This window comes from Branchiostoma belcheri, unplaced genomic scaffold (genome assembly GCF_001625305.1).
Source record: "Branchiostoma belcheri isolate BF01 breed outbred unplaced genomic scaffold, Haploidv18h27 scaffold78, whole genome shotgun sequence".
NCBI lineage: Eukaryota > Metazoa > Chordata > Leptocardii > Amphioxiformes > Branchiostomatidae > Branchiostoma > Branchiostoma belcheri.
Genome location: NW_017804442.1, coordinates 52,722 through 67,449, shown reverse-complemented (window position 1 = coordinate 67,449; position 14,728 = coordinate 52,722). Strand labels below are relative to the sequence as shown.

The 14,728-nt window shown below is 44.9% G+C and overlaps 1 protein-coding gene across 1 annotated transcript in view; it reads left to right on the top strand.

Annotated features, from left to right (window-relative positions):
* The first annotated feature begins 13,345 nt into the window (after window positions 1-13,345).
* The window catches only part of LOC109485818 (ammonium transporter Rh type A-like), a 32,497-nt gene continuing 31,114 nt past the window's right edge, over window positions 13,346-14,728 (top strand). Inside the window, exon 1 of the mRNA XM_019789502.1 lies at window positions 13,346-13,489. The gene's annotated coding sequence lies outside the window, so the exon portion shown is untranslated. The remainder of the gene's footprint in view (window positions 13,490-14,728) is intronic.

Genomic DNA, 14,728 nt, shown 5'->3' with positions numbered 1-14,728 from the left:
GAACTCGCTGTCAGTACGATATATTGACCGGCAAACTGGCCTAATATAAGACTTCACGGAGTAAAAAAAACGAACCAAATAAAAAACCTAGAACTGTCAAAATCTAGCCAAAATCTTCGCACTTTATACGTCTCAATTCTGTAACTCTACGGGACTTCTGTCTGGAGTTACTCGCGTTGAGTGCCGAACAGTGCTCGCTGTCGACACGATATATTGGCCGGCCGCCTGGCCTAGGCCTCCAATAGGCGAGGTCACTGTGACAAATAGAGCTTGGAAGTCGGACAATTCCCACAACACAGGAGAGGCCAGCGGCCGTGAGGCGGTAAATAGTCTACTGAAACCCGATCTCTAAGCAGATCTTTCGGTGGTAGCACAAAGACAGTATCAACTTGGCCAGTCTGTAACCATTTCCCAAAACAAGTTGGCGACAAAAAAGGGGGCCATATATAAAAAGCAAACGATCTTCCACCATCAACCTCTGCTTGGAGAGTACTATAACCCAGTCTCCAAGCAGATCTTTCGGTGGCAGCACAAAGACAGTTTCAACTTTTGGCTAGGTCAGGAAGTATCCATTTGCCAGACAGCTACCATTTGTTAGGCTGGCTTATACAAAGCAAAGATATTTGTGATCCTCGAAAAAAGTTACCAGTACAAAAAGAGAGCCCAAACTTCTGCTTGGAGGGTAGCTGAAAGTTGAAACCGTATCCATTTGCCAGACATTTACCATTTGCCACCCGAGGCTGGCTTAAAAAATGTTACCAGTACAAAATAAGCCGGAGCCTTAACCTTAGACTCCAAGCAGAGGTGTCGGCTTTGGCGTATTTTTGGCGTGTAAGCCAAAACCAAAACCTCTGCTTGGAGGAAATAGTACCCGGTCATTGCAGGAAAGGCGATTGCGGCCGGTATGTCGACCCTATTAGACCGTACACGAGCTGGATATGGTGACTACATCAGGAAAAAGACAAAGGAACGTAGTCTCCATAGCATGCCAAAAACTAGGGGTTTTGGGGGGTCTTCAGGGTCTTTGGGAGCTTTTATGAACTATTTTCTGATTGCATACAGACAACATAGCCGGCCTGGTGGGCTAATCAGAAAACAGCCGAAGACCACCAAACCCCCAGTTCTATAAGCCTGCTACGGAGGCTAAAGAAAACGACACTTACAAGAAAATCCGGCGTCCACGACGTACGGTATGACTCCGCCGGAGCTTAAACCTTACGTCTCCAAGCAGAGGTTTGGGTTTTGGCTTATTTTTGGCGACCCTATTAGAACAAGCAATAGCTGGGCATGGCTATTACGGCAGGGAAAAGATAAGGGAACGACACTTACTAGAAAATCCGGCGTCGACGACGTAAGGGATGACTCCGCCGGGCCATAGCCGGGACTCTACCGCCGTGGCCGCTCGCCTGTCCCGGTGGGACCTTGCATGGCCCACCGCCGGCCGGAGTTTGGATTTCCGCGGCCGGTGGTGTTTGTTGTTTCTTGCCGGTTCGTTCCTTCTGTGGTGGCTTTTGCGGGACACTAGCGTAACGCCATTACGCTCTTCCACCTTGTAGACTTCTTTAGTCCAATCGTCTAGGATGATATCCCCTTCGAGGACGTCTAGGAGTTTATAAACAAAGAAAAATTGGAGAGAAAAGAGATTTTTAGAAGTTGACAGTAAATATAAGAAACCTTGATATATCGGATGTCTCTTCCACTAAGTAGACATTTTAGTCCAATCGTCTAAAATAATATCCCCTCTAGGACGTCTAGTGGTTTATAGAAAGAAAGAAAGTTTATTGCAAATACATGCCCGGTGGCTACTTGCAGTTACAAACAACATGGATGAAGAAAGAAAATACAATGGTATGTGAGACTACGTCTAACATTATACTACATTGTACAACATACATGGTACTAGTTTTGCCGGGTTTGACTTCGTCTTTTGAGGTAATGGAAGACGAATTTACCCACTTCTTCGGTAATATGTGGGTTCTTTATAAACAGAGAAAAAGAAGTGGAGAAGAGAGACAGGTTTTAGAAGTTGACAGTAAATATTATAAACCTCGAGAGATCGGATGTCGGTGCACTATTGTGTACTAGACGTAAAGGAAACACTGGAAATACTAGTCCAGCTGTCAAGGTCTGAAACACTACTACGCTAGACTGACACACGTTTTTTATAGTAACACTGAAGTACGTAGTTCTTAGGGGGTAAACCGTAATAGTTCCTGCCAGGGTCTAGGTCTGATTTAAATGCCAGAATCGCCCCCACCCGCAAAGATCTCCTTTAGAGATTATACTGTAGATACAAGCCACATACCCTGTAGAGTTGGAAAGCGGCCATATGGCCCTGGTCTAAAATATTTTCAAGTCCCAAATCGGTACACAGAACGTACGTCCAGACAAGTATATCCAGTCTACTTTGTACGATGTACGTACTTAGCCTCCATAGCATGCCAGAAACTGGGGGTTTTGGGGTCTTCATGGTCTTTAGGAGCTTTTATATGCTATTTTCTGATTGCATATAGACAACATAGCCGGCCTGGTTGAATTACCCCCATTTTTTTTCAGAAAACAGCCGAAGACCACCAAACCCCCAGTTCTATAAGCCTGCTACGGAGGCCAGTACGTACTATGGACACCGTGCGCCCACCCACCCATATATACACCACTACATAAACACAGCCGTATTTATGGACCCAGCAGATGCGGTGCCCTTATGATGAATGGGAGAACCATATAGTAGTCTGGGTACGGGTTAGCCTCCGTAGCAGGCTTATAGAACTGGGGTTTTGTGGTCTTCGCCTGTTTTCTGATTAGCCCAGTTCTAAAAAAACGGGGATAATTCAACCAGGCCGGCTATGTTGTCTATATGCAATCAGAAAATAGCACATATAAGCTCCCAAAGACCATGAAGACCCCCCAAAAAACCCCAGGTTTTGGCACGCTATGGAGGCTAAGTCTGGGTCCCCTCCATACATAGCTGGACAGACGATATGGGCCCAGGGTTCTCACCAGGATTTTTTCACAGCATAGGGGTCAGGAACAGAAGGGCAACTTTCGCGAAACTCGTAACCCCCTGTGACACTATTTTTCACTTAATGACTTTATTGAGGGACAAATTTTGTGAAGTTAATGTTTCCCCTTTGCTGTAGCTTCATTCTTAAGTTAAATTTTCATTTTTTGCAAGATTTATGAAGATCCCCCCCCCCTCAAAAAAAATACCCCTATGCTGGTTGAAAGACAGCATAGGGGTCCAAATCACAGCACAGGGGCCTTCTATGCTCAAAGGCCCGGTGAGAACACTGATGGCGGTTTGGACTACTTACCTTTCGAAGCGCAGGGGTCGAGAATGATCCTGTTTTGAAGGTTAAGCTGATTTTCGAAGCTAACGTCGTGCTCGTACCCCAAGGTCACGTCTGTAAAAAGTCCTCCGCAGGACGCCAAGACGAACGCCAAGACGGTAGCCAGCATGGTCCTCGTTCCTTCTGAAGCTCCGCGGTTCTTAAGTGTATTTCCAGACGCCAAGACGCGAGTTCCAACCCTCCCCTATCCTCCTATAGGACTGACAAGGGGTGCCGAATCTCGGTGTCGTCCTACGCTTGGTTTGAGCTTGACGATCGCCTCCCAACGCCAGGCCACCGCCCGCAGACCTGCTACTCTCCGACCGGCGTGCTCCCGGTCAGCTGATAGTGCCTGCCCGCAGCTCAGGGGAAACTCCAGCCGATTCGGGTGACCGCACACGCAAACCGCAGCGGGATTTTGGGTTAGAGTAGCGCGCTCCCTGACCAAGAATGGAAAACCCAGGCACACCGCTACTCCACACTCAGGCAGCCAACCCGCATTTCCACAAGGAATTACTGTACACACACCGTATCAAACACACGACACGACTGCAGTGCAAGAACCAGAAAAAGACGCAGGCTCCCCTCCCTAGCTAGATCCTGAGGTTGTGATCCAAAGAATCCGCACAGGATCTCGTGCCCTCGTCCACGAATCTGGATCACACGTAGATCATGCCTCCTAGAACGTGATCGAGCGGTGTGGTAGCTTGTACTCTCTTCCCTGAAGCTGTGGTAGTAGTACAACTCCACACACACACACCGCGCGGTCTTGCCCTACACCCAGCCGGTCGGGGACACCCCTACTGCACACGTTCTCTAGATGGTGATGACGTCGGCTGGTCACATGACAACAATAGTGGGAGGGGATAGTCTCGACCCCCAGACGCGTCAAGGCTAACAAGGCTGACACTCAGGCTACGCCAAGGTTAGACGCCAGGGGCAATAAGGAGCTAGTCAAACAAAACATCACTGGATGAAAACATAGGGAAGCTAAACAAAATTGGGAGGATAATTTGAGAGGCGTGTATTGTTGTACACGTATGGATGCAAGATCAGGAAGATGAAATAAAAAGGGGGGTCTAGTCGTCCATCCTGGTCAGTTGGTCCTTCTTTCTAGCCTCGACCAGGCTTCAGAGGCGGCTGGAAAGAAATAGCTGTAGACAGATAGCATTCCAGGGGAGTTAGTCCACTAACGTAAAAATATTGAAGAGAAGTCTGAAGGCAGAAAAAAAAACACGAACCTTTTTTTTCATGTACAGCTTTTTGTTCTAGGGGCCTGACCTTTTAGTTTACTCCACACACCAGCGTGAGTTTACAGATAGATGTGTGCTACATTTACCTGGGGCTTTGTTTAAGCCGGTTTGCTTATTTGTCTGGCAAATCCGCTCCTGTTAGCCGACAGCATAGAAACACGGGCAGGAATGCTGTAATTCACTTATGTTCACGGTAGCAAAAAGTTCACGGTCTAAGCAAGGACATGTATAATGTCTTTGGTCTGAGGAAAGTGGCGACAGGTGCTGGAAAAAGAAAGTCCAGGAATTATTTGTTAACTGTAATGATAAGTTCACTGGGTACAGAAGTGACAGTAAATACATTGAACACAACAGTACCGTGAAAAAAATCAGGAATTACACTAGTTAAGCCTCGTGTCGCCAGCATAATGTGGCGACGTCGCGTCGTTAATTTCGTCTGAAACACAAATGTCTTCACACCTTTTGTTAAATTCCAGCGGCAAAGATAACTGTGCAGGAATTAGGGACGACCCAATGTCGGAATTCTCGGAGCCGCTAGAACAACAGACCCACAGTTTTGGTTCTTTGTTTACGCCGCCCAGTTTGTGTTTGTGTGCGGATTGTTTGTTCTGTTTCTGCTCGCCTAGTTGTGAACAGTCGGGGTTAAACATACAGACAAACACAGGACGTCTTTTCTCACCTTCGTCTCGCGACTTCGTACGTGAAGAAAATTAATCAGGTGTTTAATCCCTTTTCTTGAAGAAAATACATCTTTATTACAATGTATATACAAGATGAAATATTGCTTTGGTAAAGCCTAGGTCAGCCCTTTATCTCTTGATACAGCGCTAAGAGGAGGGCGCAAGTCAAGTAAGCTTAGGACAAAAGTAACTTTGTTCCTCGGACAGTTAGTGTTTCAGCTAAAATTATTACACATAAGTTGCAAGTACATTTTATGTATATACATAAAAATACGTTAAAAATACGTTTTTGTTTCTATTTCTGTGTATTTCTACTCTTTCCAGCCTCTTCTGAAGGCTGATATAGGTAAAGCAAATGTAGTAACTCAAGAACTTGGGTTGTTCTCTGATAGAGCAAATAAGCAGCGTTTCTCCGATGGACAAAGAAAAAAATTCAGAGTGTGAGAACTTTAATTCTGTGCTAAACTCCTCGATACAAAATCACTGACCCAAATGGTGGAACACTAGACTAAGTACATCTAAGTACTGTGGCATTTCCTCTTCAGCCATGTTCTTCTATAGCCCGTTTCCTGAGCGGAGATTTTGTTCTATCGTCCGTTGATCGCGACTTCCCGACTCGTCGTGGGACGGCGCTGGTGATGGCATGCAAAAGTCAAGGTATGCCACCGAGTAAATAAACATTCCTTTGCGGTTGGTGACCGCATGGCTATCGGTAGACACATTCTTTATTCTTTTTCGATACCGTAGTCTCGACCAGAATAACAACCCTGGCTGAAAAATAGTAAAATTTAACCAAACAGGGTTTGCCTGGGTAGTTTGGCCACTATAGAGTTTCATTTGCCCGATTCCAAGGAGAATACTTTTACCCGTACCTACATCATACATGTACACTGGCTTTGCCGAATGCTACTTTCAATGACGCGTTGAAGAAGGCCTTGTAGAGGCTAGGGCAACCAAAATCATTGATCACTGAGACTATTGAAAATAATTGCTAGATTAATGAAGACATTGGATATCATTGGACGTTGTGAGGTCTGTCAAATATTGGACTCTGCCTATAGGATCAAGAAGGTTAAAAATCAAGACTCCATACATAACGAACAGTGTGAATAGAAGAATACAAACACTGTGTCAAAGGTCTTTATATGGATCGACGATAAAGAACCTCATTTAGAAGTCATTAGAGATTAGCTAGTTGAACTTCTGTCAGGCAAATCAGTAGATATAACACAGAGCGGCCCACACCACACGTGCTAGAGCGCGCCCGGTGCGGCCTCTGGTCGCCTTTAAGTGACAAAAATGCGGAAAATGTCAATGTTTTATTTCTAGTGTCTGGGACCCGCCGAGAAGCAGCGCTACGCCTAATTTCATGTAGATCAAACCGAATTTCCAGAATACGCAGCCTGGGTGATGTGGTGCCTTCTAAGGCCCTACAAAAATGTGCGGCAAGGATGAAATGTAAACGTAAGAGAAGTCTGTCTGTCTGTCTGCAGCTCTCTATCTTTCATCCCCCCCTCTCTCTCTAACACACACACACACACACACACACACACACACACACACACACACACACACACACACACACTCATTGTGTTTGTGTATTGGAGTATGGGAGACTGTCTTTCTCACTGTATGTCTGTCACTCTTCCCTTGTCTCTCTGTTTCTAATTCTCTGTCCCTCTTTCTCTCCCTCCGTCCCTCCCTCCCCCTCTCTCTCGCTCTCTGTCTCCCAGTCTCCCTAGTCTCTCTCTCTCTCTCAGTCTCTCTCCCTCCCTCACTAGCTCTCCAACAAAGCTTTCTAACGAGTTGTCTGTTCTTGAACCAGAATGGTGGACTTCACTACAAGGTTGTATGCAACTCACCAGAGATTTTTACATAGTTGGACCTAATCCCACGGAACTTCAGGATCCTTCAAGCGAAGGTTAGCGAAAGATAACAGTCGATTAGACTGCTATGGCGACGTTTCTTGATCCAGTAATAAAGTAAAGCTAATTAATCAAAACCCTTCATTCGCGACAATGTACAGTTTCATCGGAGCGTAACGCCCCATATATGCATCTAAGGTACTGTAGCTAATTTCAGTAGCCATAAATGAAAGTTGCGTCAGTGCAACAACCTGGAGTCAAACTCTCAGTTTTATGGCCATGAGGCAGTCTATACCAGGTTTTGGAACTGACTGGAAAGAGTAGAAATTGGCCAATTGCAACATGCCAGGGGAGTTGGTCCGCTATGCCGCTTCCGAACTGTACTCCTTTAGCTGTTCAACTCTACAGGTATGTCATCTGTCTATTTAGCCAATTTCTACTCTTTCCAGCCGCTTCTGAAGCCTGGTAGAGGCTACACATAACGCCCTGTACACGTTCAACTGAAACATTTATCAGTAACATGAAGGTCAAGTGTGAGCGACAACAGCCTAGAATCGAACTGTCGACGTTCTGACCAGAAGGTGCCAGAGTCAAGGCCATCCTGATATCTTGAAAATAAGGGAGTAGTTCAAGTTGTAGCAGCAAATGAAGATGAATCGGGTTGTAATGACTTTCAGGTTCAAACACATCAGAGAGCGAGCCAACGGTACAACACCGGAGATTCTTGTCTCTTCCGGGATCAGGTCAGAGTGACCAAGGGCACCGTTATTACACCTCTGGGTGAAGAGTGATAGAGAACTGCAGGAACGCACTGTGGGGAGCGAGGAAAGTACAAAAGCTGATGATGCACCAACCTAATAGTTACCATTCAAAAAAGACATGTGGCATTGCCTAACCAGAAGCCATGTCTCTGCCCCTTCTCCCTTTGTCTGTCTTTCTACCCCTCTCTCTCTCTCTCTCTCTCTCTGTGTGTGTGTGTGTGTGTGCGTGCGTGTGTGTGTGTGTGTGTGTGTGTGTGTGTGTTGTGTGTGTGTGTGTGTGTGTGTTTGTTGTGTGTGTGTGTGTGTGTGTGTGTGTGTGTGTGTGTGTGTGTGTGTGTGTGTGCGTGTGTGTGTGTGGTGTGTGTCTGTGTCTGTGTGCGTGTGAGTGTGTGTGTGTTTGTGTGTGTGTCTGTCCGTATGTGCGTGTGTCCATGTGTCTTTCTCTCTCCTCCGATATGATGTATTGTCTATTTTACAGAGACCCAACCAGACATGTTCACATACAGCCGATGTTACAAAGTTGGATCCTTTCCAGCCTCGCGAGGCCGGGGACGTGATCTTAGAGTGACTGATGACGACAGACAAGTCCCAAGACAAGACGTCGTCTGCGGAAACCAAATTACAGCTTCAAGGTCACGTCGACCTTGAGGACGAGCTGAGACGACAGACAGATGACCTCAGCAAGGTCAGACAATCATTGAAAGGGATGACAGAGCACAGTGGGGGAGGGAGTGATGCAGGGATGTTAGGTGCGTGTTGTGGTCGCGTGCCAACTGTAATCCAGCTTCTAGTTCAAGGTTGATGGTTCGAATTTAAATAATGACAAACAGCGAAGTAACTCGCTCAAAGAATAAAACTGAGATAAAGCAAGGGGTTCGTTTTGCCAAGTTAATTAATTACATTTAACCTAGAGCTCCAGGAAACAGCTGCTTGGTCGTCCCAGGCTTGTTAGCCTCAACTAGACTAACATGTACAGCTCTTTCTGAAATACAATAGAAAAACGTAGCCAAATTGGGAAGAATCATTGAATTTGCCAGGGGACTTTGGTCAGCATAAGAATGGGAAATATTACCCTTACTGCGGGCTAACTCTACTTGATAACTATTAACCCTTTGGGGGCCGAATTCTACTTCTTCTACTATTCTATGACCACTTAGAAAGGCCTGCTGGAGGCTACTTACTAGTATTATTTGCTAAAATCTACTACCCATAATCCCTTAGAAAGGCCTGGTGGAGGCTAATATTTTTGCCGAAATCTACTATCCATAGCCCCTTAGGAAGGCCTGGTGGAGGCTAATATTTTTGCCGATATCTACTATCCATAGCCCCTTAGAAAGGCCTGCTGGAGGCTACTTTTTTTGCCGAAATCTACTTTCCATAACCAATTTGAAAGGCCTGGTGGAGGCCAATGTTTTTGTCGATATCTACTATCCATAGCCCCTTAGGAAGGCCTGGTGGAGACTACTAGTTTTGAACAATTCTACTAGCGAAACCCCCTTAGGAAAGCCTATTGGAGGCTACTTATTATATGCCAAAATCTACTATCCATAACCCGGAAGGCTTGGTGAAGGCTACTACTTTTGCCGATGTCTACTATCATAGCCCCTTAGAAAGGCCTGCTGGAGGCTACTTATTATTTGCCGAAATCTACTATCCATTGCCCCTTAGAAAGGCCTGGTGGAGGCTACTATTTTTGCCGAAATCTACTAGCGAAACCCCCTTAGGAAAGCCTATTGGAGGCTACTTATTATATGCCAAAATCTACTATCCATAACCCCTTAGGAAGGCTTGGTGGAGACTACATGTATAGCTACTCTTTTCGCCGAAAGCTACTATCTATGACCGTTAGGAAGGCCTGGTGCAGGCTACTAATGCTTGACACGACAGATGGAAACCACAGCGGATTGAAACAATGCATGTCATTGGTACATGTAACTACAAACAACGTTATCAACTCATGAGTCCGACTGGCAAACGGTGCCAAGTCTTTCCCCGAACCTGTTTAACAATACAGAGGGCCTGCAAGCCCTTTTTCGTAAGGCGTAATCAGGCCGTTTTAGACTTCGTAATTCGTAGGCAGCCTCCGCAAAAATCAACGTAATTCGTAATGGACATTAACCGCAAATCGTAAAGTCGTAATCAGCTCTGAGACTTTAACGTAATAGGCGGCGAAAATTTTGCGTAATTCGTAATCACTACCCCCCTGCAGGCCCTCAACAATGATCAACAATGTTATCAACTCACGAGTCAGACTGGCAAACAGTGCCAAGTCTTTCCAAGACCCTGTTTAACAATACAGACAAACAATACCAAAACAGTTACAGGCCAAAACATCCCACTGTAACTAAAAACAGAGGCAGACTTCTTGGCTCGATTTCAAGAAGGAGGAGGAGAAAAAAGTGGCTTAGGAAACGATTACAGACAGAAAGAAAAGAGCACGTGGCGTGGGGCATTGTTCACGGTATATTAGTGTTGACAGGTCTATTTTCAACTTGGCCTTTGCTTATCACCAGGTTGGTTGAGGCCTTGGTTAGATGGATTATTCTGAAGAGCTGCTTATAGAAAACACAAGGAGTCAGCAACAGTTTTCAACAAGATGTGCAAGTCAGGAGTGTCAACATGTCAGCATTTTCTGCCTCTGTTTGTGCATTTAACATTTGCGCTTGTATAAAAACTTGCAAGGATAGGCATACACATGTAGAAGGTCATAAACGTACATGTATGACATTCAATTAAGCTGAATGTTCCATTAAACTGTCTTTCATGGCTACTAAGGCTAATGCGTGTATGCGTGCGTGCGTGTGTGTGTACGTGTGTGTGTGTGTGTGTGTGTGTGTGTGTGTGTGTGTGTGTGTGTGTGTGTGTGTGTGTGTGCGTGCGTGTTCATACATTTTTTTAAAGTGGTGGACACACTTAATCCAAACCTGGTTGCACCACTGTATTCGTCATTAAGTCTTACTTCAGATCCTTTGAAGTCTGGCCGTGGAAGCCAATGATCAGGTGTATGGTACAAAAGCATCACAGTGCGATTTAGGGTAACATTGCATAAAGGTATTGACAAGACGTTGTGCAGAAAGAAATCGCAAGGAGGCGCTATTAGAGTGAGTGTATGCCAGACCATGAAGTATTACAATATGTTACACGTTCGTGAGACATAATTTCGCAAAAGCCCTCCTTTCCTCGGAAATAGATGTACTCCCCTGGGGTGAAAAAGAGGCATATACTTCAATCAGCGATGCCAGAATGTCTTTTATTTCTTTACTTTAGCAAATAGTCTTTTGCAGTTATTTCAAGATCATGGTACATGTATAACTGTTACTATGCCCTATATGCATGATAGAAGTAACCCTACACAGTGGGTTTAGTATATTTTACCCTCCAAGCAGAGGTTTTGACTTCGACGTATTTTCGACACATTTTTATCGGGCTTCCTTTTTGTACTGGTATCCTTTTTTTTATGCCAGCCAAATTGATACTGCCTCGCAAATTTCATACTGTCTCACAGCCACCAAAAGATCTGCCCGGAGACCGGTATGTTTTACATACATGTAGGATGCAAAACAAGACGTGCCATCTTCCCGGATATGATGACTTTATTTATTAACGGGGACATCCAGGCCTCTCTAATTTCTGTCGGAATGTTCGGATCGGTTCAAAAATACGTGAGAAGATATTCGAGGTCGAACCTGAGGCTACAATGTCTTGGGCTCGTGCCGAGATTTGACAATTTCGGAGCTTTGTAAGGCCATGTTGATTTGATTATATGGATGGCATCCGCGCGCGCATGAATTTTCGGCCGTTTTCAACCATACTGTACATCGTACAAAACAGTTGCAAGTTGCCCAAAAAAAATACTGGTACCAATGTAGTAGAATGCCAAAATTAAACGAAAAAGACGAAAATATTAAGAAATGAATTTGAAGAGTAGATTATTCGCCATATTCTGTGTGTCATTTGTTCAATGACCACGTAGATTTCAGAATAAAGGCAACTATTTTTGGCCAAACTTTTTTATTCACACGCTCGCATCAGTTTTGGTGTTTTCAGAGGATGTCATCCATATAATCAAATCAACATGGCCTGAAGTATGCAGATCGCGAACTCTAGGCAGTTGGGCTAACACAACTGAGTAAGTAAATCATACACAGAAGGGCCACTCTGACGCGGTGTGCTCAGAGTTACGACCGTCGTGGGATTTTCAAAGGAAAGGTAAAGAGTTTTTGTTTGAGGTTCTTGCCGCTGTATTTTTGGGAGTTTCTACTTTCAGATAGGAGGTAGATAGATCCATTAAAGGCTTGTTTCAGTGGACTGGGCACGGGTTGCAAACGGCTTATTGTATCCAGAACTGTGCCTATCTAGTTCTCTACCTGAATGGGCTAGGACAGTCAGGCACGGTTCTGGATACTAGACTCTAGTATTTTGATGAGCGAAGACTTCTAGAGTCTAGAAGTCTTCGCTCATCAAAGAACGTAGGCTGGCCCCAGACATGGTTCTGGATACGCGTGGACTATCCAGAATTAACCGTGCCTGAGCATGGTTCTGGATAAAACACGGTTCTGGATACAACACGACTCTAACTCAGGTGACCTCAATGCGACAGGGTTGCGTCAGGTAAGGCTATTTCATCGGTCTGCCCACAGTGCTATGTACACATCGTATCCATAGTCTTATCTCCAAGTGTTTGACGTACCGAGGATGTGGGGCTCTCTTCACACCTGCAGTTGTTGTTCCTATTGTGATAGCGCGGCTCAGAAACCGTCAAGAAATAAACAGATTGGCTACGGTGATTAGGATGTGTTTACGAAGTGTCATCTGAGTGTTTGAACGAATTGATGATCCAGGTAATTGATTACACCCCATCCTATCGACTAGCTATATATAGCGTAACATGGTGTTGTTTTCAGCAGGTGAACAGTTGAAAAGGGGGTCGTCAGCAATAGGTTTTTCCTCTTCCGCTTTAATTGGCTAGCTCCTTTGACTTTAAAATTCATAGTCCCCCTCTCGTTTCACTTCAGTACCTTCCTCAAGAAGACAATGTTTTGACGACATTTAAGGTAGTTGATAACAGTTAGTTGCGTACAGTATACTGGATTGGTATGATATTTTGTGAGTTGATAGATTTGGGGTTTAGCCTCCTGGCGGCTTTGTCTGGAATTGCAGCTCTCTGCATCTTTCGATACGAGCATCGGATGTGATGTTTACTTTGTCTTTAGCTTAGCCGCAGGGAACAGTCAATAAGTGTTAGATCGATATCCCATAGGAGCTTACATTTATACTGAAGAAGCTCCAGACCCCTTTAGAGCCGTCACCCCTCCGAAATGTTACAATGGCACAGTCCTAATCCGGAGGGTTTAACCTGATATTATTAGTTAGATAAAGATCTTTCCACAAACAACGTTGCGGTAAAACAAAACACAGAACGGTTCCGTTTGGTTCTTCAGCGCAGTGGTCTGATCCGGCAAACCTGGGTCGATATCCTAAACATCCACTACAACAGGACACGTCGATCGAACAGTGTGCCTTTTTCAAAACTCTCAAAAGAATTCTTTGAGAGGTGGCGACCTTGGAAGCATAAGACAGGACCTTGGGGGACTATAAGAGGTAGGTACGTTGATATCCTCGTTATATAGCGGAGGAAAGAAGCTTTAGTCACATTCCTGTGGCTTTGGGTAAGTTGCCAATTGAATCAAAAGCCTATCTGTTAATAGCTGGTCTACCTGTCAGACAAGTTTGATACATGTATACTATTTTACCTAGACAGTAGCTGTGGACTGTAACCCTCCAAGCAGAGGTTGTTGGACAAGATCTAGATTTTGACCTTTCTATCATATGCCCCATTTTCAATCTGTCGCTACTCTCCAACACGACAAAAATGGGGCATACGATAGAAAGGTCACAATCTTCCCCACCAACCTCTGCTTGGAGAGTATAGACTGTAGTGTACTAACTGTTCTGTAGTGCTGTAGAACTCGTTTTGACTTGAAATATGGCTTCAGTTGCTAATTGACGCAATTACAGTGTCTCTAGTATTCGGTAACCGGTCTACCTGTCAGGCCAGTTGATATACTGTTTTACCAAGCCTAGAGTGACTGTTCTGTAGTCAGTCAATACAATTCGTTTTCATGCTTGAATTGTGACTTCGTTGTGTGTATATAATCTCTGCCTCTATACCTAACGTAACATGTAAACCCACTGTACACATATACTGAGTCGATTGTCTGTTTGGTACTAGCCTTCGGGCGTCCGTTTGTGATATGTGAAGGTGTTCTGAGGGAGGGGCGTGTGCATGTACTGGATTTTGTAGACACGATTCCAGACAAGACAAGGGTCTGCAGTGTCAACAAAATGGCGAGAATGCACTGCTTATTACTAATGATTAGTGTCACACCGTGCTTGCGTGTATAAAGGAGAGGGTAATACCAGTTCTACTGAAATATCGTAGCCTCTACCAGGCTTCAGAAATGACTGGAAAGAGTAGAAATTGGCCAAATAGACAGATAACATGCAAAGGGGTGTTGGTCCTCCAAAGGAGTACAGTTTGCCTCTTCTTTAGCGGACCAACTCCCCGGGCATGTCTATTTAGCCAATTTCAACTACTCTTTCCGATACAGTCGTTTCTGACATGGTAGAAGCTAATACTAATAGATGTAATCGTTTCCCAACTTTCTTGGATCTACCTGCAATTTGGCAGACCAAACTTCCCTTTATTTAATAGTACTGTGTTGTCACATATTCTTTACATTGAGGCGTTTAGAAGTACAACTAGTAAAATCTCAAGTGGTCAGCACTGTAGGGGGCCGGGGTGGGGGTGGGGGGTAGGGGGGTAGTAATTAGTTACGT